The sequence below is a fragment of the Schistocerca americana genome, chromosome 4 (genome assembly GCF_021461395.2).
Source record: "Schistocerca americana isolate TAMUIC-IGC-003095 chromosome 4, iqSchAmer2.1, whole genome shotgun sequence".
Classification (NCBI taxonomy): Eukaryota; Metazoa; Arthropoda; class Insecta; order Orthoptera; family Acrididae; genus Schistocerca; species Schistocerca americana.
The window spans coordinates 551,961,405-551,973,867 of NC_060122.1; the positions used below are offsets into that span (position 1 = coordinate 551,961,405).

At 44.0% G+C, this 12,463-nt stretch overlaps 1 protein-coding gene across 1 annotated transcript in view; it reads left to right on the forward strand.

The window, feature by feature from the left end:
* The window catches only part of LOC124613609 (locomotion-related protein Hikaru genki-like), a gene marked incomplete at its 5' end in the record, with an annotated part of 336,916 nt that overhangs the window by 246,498 nt on the left and 77,955 nt on the right, over window positions 1-12,463 (forward strand). The gene's annotated exons all lie outside the window — the stretch shown is intronic.

Consider the following 12,463-nt stretch of genomic DNA (forward strand, 5'->3'; position numbering starts at 1 on the left):
TTTTCTTTCTGAAGAAATTAAAGAAATTCTGGGCCTCACGCCTTATCCGGTTGCAAGCCGCCATCGCGATTGATAAGATCTTGCGCCAAACGTATTTCCACCAATTCCTTGATATTTGAATCCCAGAGGGCTCTCGTTGATGCCAAGATCTCCGAGGTTGAACAGTCTATGGAATATCCTGCAAAAATGGTATCACCATTATGCATGCGGCTGCGTGCATACATGGACCAATATTCGAAGAGGTCGCTCATATAGCGGCTGCCTTTAGTCATGCTTAGTTTCGCCAATTTTTGGCATCAAATTAGCGATGTAAACTAGCAATCTCCAGTGGAAAACATTCTCATGAAGAGAACAGAATAGCCGCAAAGATGTCAGAGCTGCGGAGCGGAGTCGTGATTGAATAGCTTTGTCTATAAATTTTGAGAAGACACACTACAGGCAGTTTAGAACTTTGAGAGGTTTCTTTCGAGTATATGTCTAAAATATGATGAGAAGCAGATAGAACAGGATGAGTGTTAAATTCCTGGAACTGCAACATGGTAATGAATCCAGTTAGGAGGAACGTACCATAGAACTGCTGAAGTGCACTAGCAAATCTTCATTTGCAGCGTGCGATTATTTAATAATAAAAAGAGTTTAGCATATTTCGCTTTCTTTCATTCCATAATCTCACACGGGATAATTTTTTCGTATAACTAATCAAGCCATGCTTAATGTTCCCAACAGCATGGAATACAAATTATGCAGTCTTAACTCAAAAACGTTCGGCTGAGACCTGTTCAAGGAACTGGGAAGACTCGCAATTCCGTGTACTTATAAACTGAATTTCCGATAAATAATATAACCAGACGGCAGTTATAAGAGTCGAGGGACATGAAAGATAAGCAGTGGTTGGGAAGGGAGTAAGACAGGGTTGTAGCCTCTACCCGATGTTGTTCAATCTGTATATTGAGCAAGCAGTAAAGGAAACAAAAGAAAAATTCGGAGTAGGTATTAAAATTCATGGAGAAAAAATACAAACTTTGAGGTTCGCCGTTGACATTGTAATTCTGTCACAGACAGCAAAGGACTTGGAAGAGCAGTTGAATGGAATGGACAGTGTCTTGAAGGGAGGATATAAGATGAACATCAACAAAAGCAAAACAAGGATAATGGAATGTAGTCTAATTAAGTCGGGTGATGCTGAGGGAATTAAATTAGGAAATGAGACACTTAAAGTAGTAAAGGAGTTTTGCTATTTGGGGAGCAAAGTAACTGATGATGTTCGAAGTAGAGAGGATATAAAATGCAGACTGGCAATGGCAAGGCAAGCGTTTCTGAAGAAGAGAAATTTGTTAACATCGAGTATAGATTTAAGTGTCAGGAAGTCGTTTCTGAAAGTATTTGTATGGAGTGTAGCCATGTATGGAAGTGAAACATGGACGATAAATAGTTTGGACAAGAAGAGAATAGAAGCTTTCGAAATGTGGTGCTACAGAAGAATGCTGAAGATTAGATGGGTAGATCACATAACTAATGAGGAAGTATTGAATAGGATTGGGGAGAAGAGAAGTTTGTGGCACAACATGACCAGAAGAAGGGATCGGTTGGTAGGACATGTTCTGAGGCATCAAGGGATCACCAATTTAGTATTGGAGGGCAGCGTGGAGGGTAAGAATCGTAGAGGGAGACCAAGAGATGAATACACTAAGCAGATTCAGAAGGATGTAGGTTGCAGTAGGTACTGGGAGATGAAAAAGCTTGCACAAGATAGAGTAGCATGGAGAGCTGCATCAAACCAGTCTCAGGACTGAATACCACAACAACAACAACAACAACAACAACAATATACCTGGTTTCAACATCAACAATTCAGTTCCTAGAATCAATACGATTCCCTTTACTGCAAGAAGGTGTCCGTTATTTAGGATCACATATATTAAAGAACTTACCGGCAGCTTTAGAACTACTAAAGTTCAGATTACGTTTAGGGAATTTTTGGTGGATAATTCCTACTCCATTGAAGAATTTCTGAGCAAAACGGATTGACACATGTGGTAGTAATAATGTCAAATAACGTATTCCCTAAAAGCCTGGACATCTTCAGTAAAGTAATGTGATAAATGTATACAACCTGCTGCTAATGTTTCAGTCCTTTGACTTGTTTCACTTCAATTAGGACCATATGGCTTAGGATCTGGGTGAAGCGAAAATTAAAGATTACCTTTCTTGTAAATATTTTGTATGTCTTTTTGTTTTGTAACATGTTCTAAATCCTTGGAGATGTCCTTACTATGGACAATGAAACGAAAAGCGTGTTAAATCTAATCTGATATTGGATGTGTAAACTTTCCCCGAAAGGCAAGGTTCTGCGTTGGTATCCTTGACCAACGTACAGTTTTATTCTGCGACGAATTTTACTTTATTCATGAGTACGAGTGTCATAACTGTATATAAGTACCAGGTGACCAAAAAGTCAGTATAAATTTGGAAACTTAATATACCACGGAATAATGTAAATAGAATGGTAAAAATTGACACACATGCTTGTAATGACATGAGAACGTTAAGCTTGGTGACCGCCTTGGCGCTAGTTACGAAGAGGAGGCTATGTGGCGATTCAGAGATTCACCCTATCCCTTCTCCCATTATCAACATTAAACACAAATATGACGGTACACACACACACACACACACACACACACACACACACACACACACACACACACACACACACGCACGCACGCACGCACTCACATGCATACAATATGTGTATTGTACATTACAGATACTGTAATGGAGCATATTGCAATTAAATAGTCGATAGGGGCACCACAGGATGCCATGAACGTCATCGCTTTGTCCTATGTGGTATGGCGTGGGCAGGCATTACAAACAATGGTCGAACATCGCTTTGGTGTGGGGTACAGCCACAGCACAGTAACACTGCAGGAAATTGTTCTGGATTGCGTCCGTCTGATTAGGGGTGAGGTGGACACCGAACTTCTGTTTACGCACGACGATTCGCACACATACACACACACACACACACACACATAGAACAGCTGAACTGTTGAACACATTGTAAAGCTAAGATATTGATGTACTCACCGGATATAAACCCTCTAGAGCATCCATGGGATGCTCCTGGGAGACATATTTTTCAGTGAACACACCCTCCTGAAACCGTGCAAGAACTGAAAAACTCTTTGACAGAGGAGTGGAACAATGTCCCCCCCCCCCCCTTCCCCCCACTACAAGGACTCCACAACAGTTAGGTTGCCAGCAGGAAGAGCAGGTGTAAAACCCGAGCAAGACATATTCCGTACTGAGAGTCTCATATCAAGCTTTATGTTAAGATACTGACCTGTGTCAAGCATGAACAATATTTATATCTGTTATCCTGCTTACCAACGTGGTGAAATCAGTAGCACTTTTCGTTTTAACATATCACTCCAACTCTAGTACGCAAGCACTGTGTTTCATTTTGTCCATCGCTGCCTGCGATTATTTCTGTTCAGCAATGTCTCTATTCGTTAGCAGTTATCAAGCAATGTAATTGAAGTTCTGTATCAGCATCTGCTATACATCGGTGGGGAAATCATTGTTGAGCTATGAAGTAGTACGCACCCGATAGCAAAAGTTCTTAGGTGTTCGTTGCGCGACATACTTGCAGAATCATCTGGTTGGATATTTGTCTTGTTGAGGCCTTCTTTCGGGAGCAGACGGCAATCTTAAGGCACTAACGAATAAGTTACGTTATTTGGCACATGGCACAAGACGGAAGATGTGTTGAAAGTCTCTCATTTACGGGGCAACAGGAAAGGTAAAACAACTTCTGTGCTTCCGTGAGATGAAAAGTTTTGGGGTACAGTTGTAGAAAGCAAACACTGGCTATTACGTACAGAAGTGACAGAAAGTTGTTTTGAGGCGTAATGAGCTCTTCGCATCGTTAATAAAAGTTTCAGACACGAAAGAAAGTACTGTTTCACCAACTGTGAAATCTGTGTAGTGACCCACGAATTCAGTAAGAATGAATCACAGTCAACACCGAAAATATTTTAACAACACTGATAACACCTGTGGAAGCCTACGTTCCTAGTATGTGCACGTCTGACTCCTCAGTTAAATCACTTTTCGTTTTATATCATATTTAGCGCTGAGTAAATATAAGCCATTTTCAAACAACTGCTCGCGAAACGAATAGTGAATTACACCCTGCATAGTCGTGGGGTCATTTGTCCGCCAACACTGAAACAGGTGGATTTTACGCGGGACGCTATGAACGATCTCGATCACGTTCATATTACTGGTGAGCTCTTTAGTTTTATCAGGGCTTATAGCTACCTCAAGGGACAGGCCACTTCCCTGTTGTAAATTAGTCATATCACAATCCCAGGGCAAGATGAAGTGTACTGATCGTCTATGAGCCGTAACTACCGAATATCATACTGCGTCGTCTAAGAAGTTGCTGAGTCCTCATTATCGTTACCCATTAACGTTCCATTAAAGTAGCGCTATAGACTTGAGCTGACTGTGATACTTGAAGTTATGCTTTCGAAATGAAGCCTTCCTTTCATTAAAAATGAACGTATTACATTCAAAATCGCATTCACAAATACAAAAATGAAAGCCTCACACATTTAAACACACACAGCTATCATACCCATCGTCTTTATCACAATAACACAGTGTCAGACAACTGGTGCGCGCAGAGGCTTAAAAGCTGAACTTTCAGAAAGTCGTAACTGCATCTTATCAGAATTATGCACCATATTTTCGTGCGGGATCGATTCTTCAGTCTGATATGTTGCATGCGTGCAACTCCTTAAAATATGAGATCAAGTTGGTAAAGTTTCCTTGTTAGTACCATCTGTCGTGTTGGTTGTATATACCAAATTGACGTTTCTCATTTTATGAGCATAGTTTGACACAGTGGTGTCGTCTCGGCTTCCTAATCCATTTCTGTTCTGAAAATATTTCTCCTTTACGATAAAGTAACATTGACGATTATTCTTTAGTGTCACAGGTTACATCGTATAGACGAAAAAATATTTTTAGATAACTCTAAAGAGTTTAAACGAAAGCCAGGATATAGAAGATATTTACGTTCGAGTGATTCACCTCTGAGACGTAACATGGATACCGGTGAGAAAAGATAAGGCCGTCTTAAGATGTTAAATTATTCATTCTCATCTCCGATACCATCTCCGCAGCGGAAACGAAACAGGGCCCACAAACGTGGAAAAGCGTTGGTAATTATTTGGGCGAGTGTTTCATTAAATCTCTCGGCCACCGGAATTTCTTTCTTCTCCTCCTCCGCACAGGATAAACAGGCGTATAATAAATGCGAGCTGCGGAATGCTGTGGTGGCTCAAGTTTCCGGCGTCTGCGGTTGTGGCTGGAATGTGGGGGGGGGGGGGGGGGGGGGGGGGCAGGGCTGCACGCGGCGCTGCCGACAGCCCCTCTCCCTGGGACATCCCCCTCTGGTCATTGCCAAAAGCCTTCCGGGTGCTCCTGTAACACAAAGCACAGAGAAATCTGAATTACTTACACCATTCCCGTTTATCTATTGATCCATACCCTCCAATTTCTCTGTCCATCTCAGCCTTCACTCTCTCTAGTCCTTCTCCCCACTCTCCCTATCCATCTCCTCCACCTTCCTTTGCGTGTCCGTCTCCTCCTCTCCCCTCTCTCTGGCCATATCCTCCACTTTCCTTCCTGTGTCCATGTCTTTATTTCCTCTCTTTTTGTCCATCTTCTTCTGTACCCGTACTCTGTTGATTTCTACCTCCGCCTCTCTGCGCATCTCTTTTGCCCCTTCTCTCTGCTTATCACTTCCTCTTTCTTTTCTGTCCACCTCCTCCTCTTTCCTCCCTCTCTTCATTTTCGCCTACCCTTTGTCTATCTCTTCCTCGCCGCTCGGGATTAGCCGAGCGGTCTGAGGCACTGCAGTCATGGACTGTGCGGCTGGTCCCGGCGGAGGTTCGAGTCCTCCCTCGGACATGGCTGTGTGTGTTTGTCCTTAGGATAATTTAGGTTAAGTAGTGTGTAAGCTTAGGGACTGATGACCTTAGTAGTTAAGTCGCATAAGATTTCACATACATTCAAATTAGCTCTTCCTCCCCCAACCCCTATCTGTGTTCATCTCCTCCTCTCCCTCTGCTGTGGGTCCGTCTACCCACTCTCCACGTTATCATTCTCATCCCAATAAGGCCCTGGCGGTTCTCACCTACCTAGTTTTTGTTTCCAGATAGTAACTACCATGTCTAACAAATCTGTCTGAAACCGTTGCTAGTGTTTAAAATGAGCTTTTTTAAGAATGAGCTTATTTGGTCGCGCACGAACATGTCAAATATATTTTACATACATTTAACATATTTACACCTATCTGTACTCATATTTCACTTGTACCTCTAGCGAATTCCTCCCTGTAGTTTCATTTTCACGGCGTTTAATGTTTATGATATATCTCCTGAACTATGTGTTTGCTACACAATTTAACACAGAGGTCTACGCAGTAGAATACGTGGCTACTGTCTGCCAAATGCGACGTGAATAGAGTTACTAGTCAAGACGTAATAGATGAAAACGTCGTACATTATACGGCCGTTTTCACGCATCTCAGTACTTGACGTCATATCTCTTGCACTATCTGTCGTACAAAGATGTATTTTTGTAGGTACATTCAGCGATATATGCGGATACTATCTGCGAAATGTGTTGCCAGTTCAGTTAGCAATAAAGAAGTGATGAACTAAAACTAAACCCATGATACACCATTTTCTCACGCACTCAGTGTTTATGACATGACAGCTGTTGAATTGTGTGTCGTAGAACGATATAATTTTGCTGGCGCATTTAATGGTGTATGTGAATACTATGTACATTTGATGTCTGTTTTTTCAGACATGTCCAAAAGGACACGCACCACATATACATAATTAAGACGAAGATGACCAATGATCTCTTCAGCGCAGGTGCACAACAGGCTTCAACCATTACCCATAAGGATAATGTCATGAGGAATGAGAATAATGGACCAGAAGCCCTGTATTAATAGTGTGTAGATAAGCTGAGAAGGAAACGTGCTAGGGTAGTCCAAGCAGTCGCAATGGCCGCTGTGTACAAATGGCTTAGTAGTCAGTCTGCCTTTGGCAGTGTAGCGACGAGATTGCCTTGTCTGCATTTGTGCATGGTGTATGCGATCACGTGCAGCCTGTTTACACCCTTCCTGCCACTTGGTGCTACGACCATTGATAGACCCGCCATGTCACCTGACATCCTACTTTCAGTCACATCTCCAGCCAACGAGCTCACCTCTGCAGCCGACCCTCTGCCAGAGTCACCTCCGATGCCATTACAGACAATACTTCCCCACAACCGTTGCCCGTCCACGGACCAATGGTGCTGAAAAAATTGAGATTTTGCTTTCTAATGATGAAAAGCATGAAGCCACCTCCCCTTCCATGCTACACAGGGACAACGAGTCGCCTTTGCACCTCAGTAACTGAAGTCAAACTTTCACAGAGGAGATGGAATTCAGGTATCTAGATTTATGACTGTCAACGTCAACAACATATGCACCTGTCCTATGATACAGTTATTACGGGACATGTGAAACGCAGCTGACGTCGATATAGCCTTGCCCCGAGAGGTCAGCGCAGCAGTCTTCCCCGAAATGTATGGTTGTAATGCATGTGCACCTCACTCTCCACCCACTGGCAGTTGCATCACAATACTCCTCAAGGACGTACTACATGCTAATGATGTGTTCTAACCCCCCCTCCCCAACGCTAGAGGGATGGCGCTCACAGTGTTAGTGGTACGACTTGTCAATATCTACACTCTGTCTGGTTCAACACGTTTCCAGTACCGTGTGCGACTTTTGAAGGAAGAAATTGCTCCTCTTTTCTAGGGCAGACACGACAAGATCGTTCTTGGTGGCGACTTCAACAGCCTCTTAGCGCCAAAGGATCAGCTCCCGGGACATTCTCCTTGTGCCGATCTAGAGGCTCTTGTTTGGGACCTTAGACTAGTGGATATTTGGGCCATGTAAAAGGATATCGTCCCGGGTTCACCATTACACAAGCCATTCATCGAGGTGCATTGACAGGATATATGACTCTCATCCCCTTACACCCGCATTGCGAGATGCAGGGCTGTAAGACCGTGTCGCCCCTATTGGCGCTGTCACCCTCCGCCACCAGCAGATGTGCCGAATCCGAAGCTCCTGCAAGCTTAACACTGCTCATCTGACTTCTCTTGACTGAAAACTCGCCATTGAGGATGCATGGCACTCATGCGTCCGCCGCATAGGAGCATATCCCACAACACTTGAGTGGTGGATTGCTTGCGCGAAACCCGTCATTCGTTGTACATTGACTGAATACAGTCGCGACGCTCCCGCATGGACGTAATGGTCACTCGACTTGTATTACAAAATCATATGTGACTACACTTCAATGCCGCCCTCACCAGAGGGCCAGAGAGTGGTAAACAAGCCAAAGGACAGGTCATGGCACATGTGCGCCGATAGTCTTAGGGTGCAGTCGTTCGTTCACAGATCTCAAATATACTTATGGCGGAAAGGCCATCCGTGTATCATTTTATCACAGAATGTCGACAGCGCCAACGAGCACTGATCCATGTTACTGATGTGGACGCCGCGCAGCACTTTTCTACACAGCGTGACATCAACACAACCTTCTATGAACTCTACACTACGCTCTACTCGGCTGAAGATCCCGGCTGAAAAACGGTGATGGGAGTCACACAGATGAACTATGATATGTTAACCCCCGCCATAGCTGACACCTTGTTGAAAGACGTTACAAGGAGAAAGTAACCGATGCCATCAGCAAAGGCGAGACCCATAGATCACCGGACTTGGACAGACTCCCTTTGGAGTTCTATCGAACGTACCGATATTTACACACACCACATTGGCGATCCGTCTGTTAAGACCTACTGTCCCCAGGGACGTCAATTCATCCCTAACCCGAAACCTAAAGGCGGAGCACGAATTCACGATTATCAGCCCTTATCATCTCTTAATTGTGACTTAAAAATAGTCACCCGCCTCTTGGCTGCACAAATCCGTCGAACGCTGTCTAGCGTCATCTCGTATGACTAAGCTGCTTTGTGGGGATATCGCGTTATAATAGCCCTGGCGAAGATGGAAAAATTACTAGGTGCTCTGACATCCCCGGAATATCCGGGTCCTCGACCCAGTGTGCCATACCTACCCAAGGCACTGTCTCACGAACTTGGGGTGTATACAGCCTTTCACTACCATAGTCATATATCTCCATCGAAGGGCGACCTCCAAATTCCTGATCAGTGGCCACCTCCCAGGCCCTCTCTTGATCGCATATTCGGTGCAGCAGGGATTATCGACACTATTTTATGCACTGGTGCCTGAACTTCTGTTATGTGGCCTTCGCCAGAAGATTACACGCATGATGTTCCGAGGAGTTACGTTCCCATGTGCAGTCTATGCCGACGATTTGGTTGTTCTGTTGTTCTGCTCTGAAACGTGGACGATATCTCTCATATCTCTAACCCAATGGGCTTGACACATACGTACTTATGGCTTCACGTACGAACCTCAATGTGAAAACATCGACGCAGTAGGTTTAGAGGAATGCCTCCATTAGAGGTGTGTCGCCCACCTTCGACTCTGTGGCATAATAAAGTGTCTATTCATCGAATACAGTAGCGACCTAGCTGTACAGCTGCCCTCAGCTATCGACGCCTTCTGCAACGTGTCAGGGGTCTCAACGTCGACGAGTGGTTGAGAACCATGCACATCATCCAACGAACACACTTTGTCGAAACCTACCTGGCCTCTCGTTTCCCTCAACTGACCCAATTCGTATTTTGCCAACCACGAGTGCGCGACGTTTCTTAACAGCCTTCGCAGCTTTCGACGCCGCTGGCATGTTACTCAAGGTCAATTACTGATCCCTCCCCCTCCCCCCCCGTAATCGAGGGACACTCGGGCTCATTCATGTCCACAAGATGACGGTGTCACTCTTTCTTAACATAAAACTTAAGCTGTGGAGGACTTGCCCACAAAGCCTGAGAGACCTCTTCCTGGCATTGCGTAAGCCATCTTCTCTCGCATCCCTCAGGACGACTCTTAACGTTTCCCCTTCGTTATACTATGTAAGCTTTTTTTACATCGAATGTAGCCTTGTTCGTCTCTCTGTGCCAGCAACACGTCATATGATCAAGCGGGCCCTCAATTATGTCCTCCAAACTGGTCGACCCCCAAACGTCATTGGGCAGGAAAACCAACAGGTCCGTGTCTAAAACGGTAAGAACGGGATTGATGGACAGAAACTGATGTTCAGTCGCCGTGTTCTGTAACGGTCAAATGATAGCAGGTGACACAATCAAGATTTTATCGGATCAGCAAGAGACTCATCCAATTGCACCACGTGCAGAACGCGGATGCACATTGTCTTTGCTATGGAAGGACGAGTGGCATCTCGCACCTGATTCAACAAATTCTGGCTCACTTTTTCCAAGTGGCGCTAGGACAAAATATTGCTCCACAGGCCCTCCTTTTCACGGATGACTAACCTCCTACCAGAACTAACGCAGTTGCATGCATCAAAGAAGATGCGGTTCATTACGTATTTTGGAATGATTCCAAAGACGTCCTGGACTTTTAAAAATGCATGCCAAAATCATTTGCAACCATAACTATCAACAGTTCTTTTAGTTTACTTAGGTTGTGTTTTTCACGACCCTCTGTGCAGCTGGAGCCTCCCGGGCACGAGACGACAATCGTACATGAGCTGAAGACTCTGAATATGCAGTACATACAGAACCACTCTCTGGGGACCTAATAAATCCTTCCGTGAAGTCGTACCCGATAGGTCCAGCGCCAGGTGCACGACGCTGCAGGGATCACTAAGTGCCGCCTCCAGAGGCTTTCTTTATTTGTTTCATATTCTTTCTGTTTTTAGGTGACTTACTTTGCTTTCACCGTAAAAAATAAAAAAAAATTAAAAAAATTAAAAAAGAATGAATAGATGCACACATAAAAAATCTCATTTCTCTGTATTTACCCTTTCTTCATCCCCGAAGTCATTTCCGGTAGTTGGGTGTGCGGGGCACACCGTGACTGGGCCTCAAGGTCCGATTCCTGCCAACTCTGCCGCCAAACTCACAGAAACCGTTGAAAAAATTAAAATAAAAGGTTGTTAAAAAAGTACAGTAATCAGGAGACACGAATCCAAATCTCGGTCTGACACAAATCTTCAACTTTCCCCATTGGTTTAAATCAGTGCACACTCCTAGCCAACGTCGGCAATTTCTCTGTGTCTTAATATGTGAATAACATCTGAAAATGTATCGTGAATACAACTGGTAGTAAAGAAATAAAATAAATAAAATCTTATACCTAATGTGGCAGTTTTACAGCATGAACGGCGACAATGTAAGCAGTAAACTTTTTTCCTTTCGTCATTTTGTGAGGATTGTCATGGAGGAAGAGTTTCTTAAAGGCCTGAAATTATGAGTAAAGTTTGTTCCAAGACAGTCACTACTCTCGTTCTCAGATACTGGATGAGTAAGTAAGGCTGTTCACGCATCGTGGCCAACACTGCTTTCCCCCTCTCCCGCTCACACCTTTTTGAGGGGTAGGTGTTTCTTACCTCCAAAGCGATGATTTCTACACAGTAAGTGATACGTGTGCCATTTTTGGTATGGATCAGTCGATACTTACATAGATACATGCATATACAGGATGTCACACCTAACTCTGTCACCTAAGATATTTCCGAAATGAAGCAAAATGTGGAAGATACAAATGGCCCGGCATGCAGCTATGCCAAGGGCTCACCCAGTGTGCGGGAATGTACAATCCTACAAGAGAAGGAACATCAGTTTTAACATAAAGTTAAGTCTTTTTAAATCACACATATACAGTTTCTTCTACCGAAGAAGGTAGAGTTAATGATGGCAGGTTTGGATCCACGCTATAAACCTTATACCTTCTGGAATGTCTAGACCAAAAATAATACAAACGGTGCCACAATTTCTGTTGTAATGCCGTAATGTGGGTTGCGTGTACTGTCCTGAAGACTGCTATAAGTAACCTTTGCTTTCCGCATTACGGCAGAAACTGCGGCGCCCCAAGCTGACGCTAATTCAATTTACTTGTACAAGACACATTCAGTTTTGTTTTCTATGTGCCTCCCTTTGCTGACTCTTTGTTTTTCCAACCCTGGTGGTACTAGGTTTCGATGTCCGAGAACATTTTCATTTTTATCTTCATTTTCTGCTTCCTAGGGTTCTTCCAGGAAAGAGTCCCTTGGCCAGTGTTGTAGGTGAAGAATAAAAATCTGCAAGGCGATATGGGACAGTGCGATTACCACTGTGGCTTAAAGAGTGGAAGCAGCAGTCCTTACCATGAACTTTTATATTAATGAAACGAGAAGGAAACTCCGCAAATAGCCCCGGAAGAGGG